This window comes from Gossypium arboreum, chromosome 2 (assembly GCF_025698485.1).
Source record: "Gossypium arboreum isolate Shixiya-1 chromosome 2, ASM2569848v2, whole genome shotgun sequence".
Classification (NCBI taxonomy): domain Eukaryota; kingdom Viridiplantae; phylum Streptophyta; class Magnoliopsida; order Malvales; family Malvaceae; genus Gossypium; species Gossypium arboreum.
In genome coordinates this window covers 100,926,038-100,931,087 of record NC_069071.1, presented here as the reverse complement: position 1 = coordinate 100,931,087, position 5,050 = coordinate 100,926,038, and the positions used below count along the sequence as shown (strand labels likewise).

Here is a 5,050-nt window from a genome sequence, read left to right as displayed (position 1 = left end):
CTTAATGACTTACCTTGTGTTCGGTAATTAATTCCAAGTCGGCTACTCGATGATCTTCGATTTCCCCTTGTTGGACACCTCTCCTTTAGGATCTTGAGCTTAAACAAATAAATTAGCTCATTCAACCGCTTTGGTACATATATTGGTATCCACATTTTAATGATCTTATGACATACGGAACGACATGGTAAAATTTTTATCTTACTACCTTACGTTCTTAGCTATTCGGCTAATAGCCTTATGCAATTACCATACCATCAATAATCCAATCATATTCATTACTCAAGTATAGTATTTTCACATTCGGCAATAGTATTACATACAATAGCCGATTCTTCTTACTTTGTATTTATGCATCTATTTGATCATTAGTTTAGTTCAAACACCCATACACCAAGATTTATCAAGTTTAGCATGAAACATAACCTTAATCCTCAATGACCACTATGGCGAAAATCCTAGTCAACCCAAAATCACAATTTCTAACACATAATTGTTCATAACACAATTAAAGCATCCTCTCCATTCCAACACTTCAAGACACATACATTTCCCACAAATCTCAACTTTACATTCGGCCTTAGTGTACATACACAAGCCGATTTTTTCTTCCTATCATCCAACCTAACTATATGAATATTTAACTAGCTCACACTTCACCCATCCACAATCACTCATTTAACCCAAAGAAAATAATCAACTCTCTTCACTATCTACCATGGCGAATACTTCATGCACCACCCAAATCCAAAATTTTAACATGGGCTAGTTAAAGAACTTAGTAATCAACTTACATTAAGCTGAAATTTCAAAATCTAACATGAATACTAACCTTGTTTTGAGCTTAAAGTTGACCGAAATCTCCCCTTCCCCTTTCTTTCTTCAATTCGCTAAGAGAGAACCAAAGGAAATGAAGCTCTTTTTTTTTTTTTCTTTCTTTGCTCTATTCACTGCAAGGGGGCAACCACACACACACACATTTTTTTTTGTTTCTCTTCCTACAACCTTAATATTTTATCAATTTTGACATCAACCATTAACAAAACATGTTTATGACATGTTTTCTTTTGCCCATCATCCTTGTCATGGCGGCCACTAGGCTATCTTTAGGGAAATTTGACATGCAAATCCTCATTTTCACAACATGCATTATTAGGCCACTTTGCATTTGCCTAGCACATTTCTAAATTTTTTTCACACAAGTCCTTTCTAGTGAAATTCACCTTTATAACACTAAATCAAATCATCAAAAATGTCACACACAATTTAACACATATCATAGGCATCAAAATAAATTTTAAATTATTTTTATGCCTCGGTTTTGTGGTCCCGAAACCACATCCCGTCTAGGGTCAATTTTGGGCTGTCACAATATTTTTAGGTTATTTTATTATTATTATTCGATTTTGGATTGTAAAGTTTCTTTAAACTGTGGTTGGGGACTATTCAAGATTTTGGGGTTTTTCATGCATGCATGACACGCATCTTTGGTATAGATACATGGTTTTTATAATATGTTGAAATGGACTATGCATGATATGTGACTAAATTAATAATTTTACTAGTAATGGTACATTTCTATTGCTAAGAAGATAACAAAATGATTTTTCAAAGGCAACACCATCAGTAAGGTTTTACAAAGACTCACCTAATTCGCTAATTTGACCTAAGCAGGGTTGGACTAAGTAGATGGACCTTTTCCAAAGATAACAATAGAAACCACGATTTTATAAAAAGAAGTACTTGAGGGTTTTTAACTATCGTTAGGGTAAGTTTGACACTAAGGTGTCCAATGTGGCCTTCCCGATTTGACCATAATGTCTAGGCCGGGTTTGGGAGGTTGCACAAAATCTTGCTAATTTTCATCATCTAAGTTCGTACGATTGTTGGAAATAAAATTGTCATCATGGTTGGAGTTGAGAACATCATGTGCGGCCTCTTTCCGTGGAGGTAAAGTGGAAACACAAAAATATATTGACTTTTTTAGCACCTTTTGAGCTCTAATTCATACAATTTCATAGTAATTTCTATCGAAATTCATACTTTAATTATAAAATAATTAATTTTCACTTAAATTATTAACATAATTAATTTTAATTATTTTATAATAAAATTTCACAAATTTGGTTTATTTTTAACAGTTTTGCATAAAAGGGAAAATTTGGCTCGGCAGACACCTCGAGAGCCTTGAACCATTAGGGCAATTTTGTGCATCAAGTGATCAAGAGCAAGACTAATTATTTTCTCCAGGAAAGGACGATCCAATAATAGTTATCATGCATATTTTATAATTAATTTTGATCCAAAATTAATATAAAGTCTGAAGAAGAAAGGGGGCCCAGTTGTGCTAAGTAAAGAAGATAGTCCACCAAGCAAATTAGCAACCCAAAACCATCCTTATAGCTGACTCAATCAGCTTATTTATTTTATTTTATTAATTTCAAAATATCCCTTGAATTTTTCTTAAATTTTGTTTAACCCCCTCCACTTTTCATGGCTTCCACCTTTTGCCCCAAGCTAAAAATAGCAAGTTTGAGCCATTCAAACTTGCACTATGCATGGTCGGCCAAGGGAAGAGAAGCGGCTGAAATTTATTTGCTATTTTTAGCATTCATTCTCACCTATAAATACCTCTCTTCCCTTACTCATTTCTCACACCATTAATTCCTACACATCTCTCTCTTTCACTCACTTTCTCTCTTCCATTCCCTTCTTACTTTCCCATTTTCCTTTGTTTCATTCCCTTGATGATTTTCCTCTTGAAAAAGAGTTTTCATCCACCTTGGAGTAGTTGCATTCAAGTGTTTGTGAAGGCCTCAAATTAATAGAACAAGCAGAGAAAGGAGAGGAGTGCACTAGTCTGGCTTCAAAGAAATACTAGATTTGCTTCCTAGTTCCCTTCTCTTTAATTTTCTTGTTTATGTTGTGATCATGAACATGGATATTTATTGTGTTTTTTTCTTGATTTATTTAAAATGCCTTAAATTTAATTCGTTTTAGATTGATTGCATTCTATCATCTTAAATTATTATAGTCGTGTTTGTGTTGTTATTAAGCCTTGGTAATTTGTTCAATTAAATAAAATCAAGCCTATGTTATATTTGCATTTTAATTGTAAGGTAACAAATGAATTAATTATTAATTGTATTGAAATTGTAATTAAATGAAACATTATTTAATTGATGCATGTTTAATCTTCTAAGGTAGGTGAAGGTTAAATTAGCGATGGTATTAAACGTTACATTAGCCTTGTATAACTTGCAAGATTATTGTGATTAAATTGTTTTAATATAGGACTATGTTGTTACTTCACTTAATATTATACATGCTTATGAAAATTAATTAATTGTTTAAACTGACATAGTAATATGTTCAAGAGATTAATTGGTTTAGTAAGTTTGTATGTGCATTAGTTAGCAAAATACCAAGTTGCCGTGAAATTATTCGTAACAGCATGAACATGAGTTTAGTAATTTTAAGTTAAAGAATGTAATTGATCTAACACATTTATGTCATCTTGATTTAACCCATCTTTTTAGAAATCGTGCATTGAATTACTTTACTTTTTATTTACTTAATTAAATTATTTTTAGTTTTTTAGATCACTTCTTCAAATCAACCATTGTTTTCACCACCAACTTGTTTTATTTTATATTTTCTTGCACAGTCCCTATGAGTACAATAACTAGACATTAACTTTTCACTTTATTACTTGATATGATTGTGTACACTTGCACATTTCCATTGTTCCAAGTTTTTGGCATCGTTGCTGAGGACTGTTTTAAAAGACATCATTTGTGAAATTGTTAATTTTGCATTTTGGTTTATTTTTCTATTTAATTCTAATTTAATTATTATTCTATGATTGTTTCAAGTGTTTATGAGTTTTGATCAAATTATTGACTTATTCCCATAGATCCTAAAATTGAAAGGACTTTTCAACAAAGAAGAAGATAAGCAGTTCAGAGAAGAATCGAAGAAATGAAATTTGAAAATCAAAATCAAGGAAACGGAGCAAACCATGCTCAAATTCCTATCCTTATTGCTAATGATAGGGATATAGCCTGAAGACAGTATGTCGTGTCATTGTTTCATGAGCTTAATCGGGTTATTAGGAGACCCAAAATCAAGGCACAACAATTCAAGCTAAAGCCAGACATGTTCCAGAGGCTTCAGATAGTGGGTCAATTCAGTGGAACGCCTATTGAAGATCCTCACCTTCATGTAAGATTGTTCATGGAGGTAAGTGATTCCTTTAAGTTAACAGGAGTACTCAAAGATGCATTATGATTAAATTTGTTCCCATATTCACTAAGGGACAGAGCTTGAGCCTAGTTGAACTCATCCCACTAGATTCCATTACCACATGGCAAGAGTTAGCAAGAAAGATTCCTTATTAAGTATTTCCCACCTAGTAAGAATTCTAAGTTGCAGAATGAGATTACTACCTTCCAACAAATCGATGACGAGTCCTTGTATAAAGCGTGGGAAAGGTTTAAACAATTGTTACAAAAGTGCCCTCATCATGGAATCTCACATTCCATCCAACTAGAGACAATCTAGAATGGTCTCAATTCTCACACGAGAATGGTAGTAGACGCTTCTACTAACAATGCTCTCCTTTCTAAGTTTTATAACGAGGCTTCTGTAACAACCCAAACCCGGCCCAAACGTTATGGCCAGATCCAACATGCCACATCGAAGCGTTCAAAACATTTTAGTATTGCTAATCTAGAAGAACTTACTTAGTGTTTTAAAAGATAATTTCATTGTAGGTTAAAGTGAATGGAAGCTGTGCACCAGGTAGGAAACTAGAAAAAGAGGAGGTGAGTCCATCGAACTGCTTAAGTACCAAGCTCCCTTCGGATCCAATCCTAGACATGTACACTGCCATTGCCACACCTCAAAGTCATGTATATTTTCAGGAAACCAATTTGATTAAGTCCTTTTAAGGAAAAGTGATTAATTTTGGAAAATATTTTCATTGCAGAAGCTTTGCTTGTTGTCGTGTTATTTTGAAATCAATTACTGTTTTTTGAAAACGCGCCCT

General features: G+C 33.2%; 1 non-coding gene across 1 annotated transcript; it reads right to left on the bottom strand.

The window, feature by feature from the left end:
- Nucleotides 1–4,426: 4,426 nt before the first annotated feature.
- Nucleotides 4,427–4,532, bottom strand: LOC128289709 (small nucleolar RNA R71). The gene has a single exon (XR_008279354.1). It is a non-coding gene; the product is annotated as a small nucleolar RNA R71 (small nucleolar RNA).
- Nucleotides 4,533–5,050: the final 518 nt, after the last annotated feature.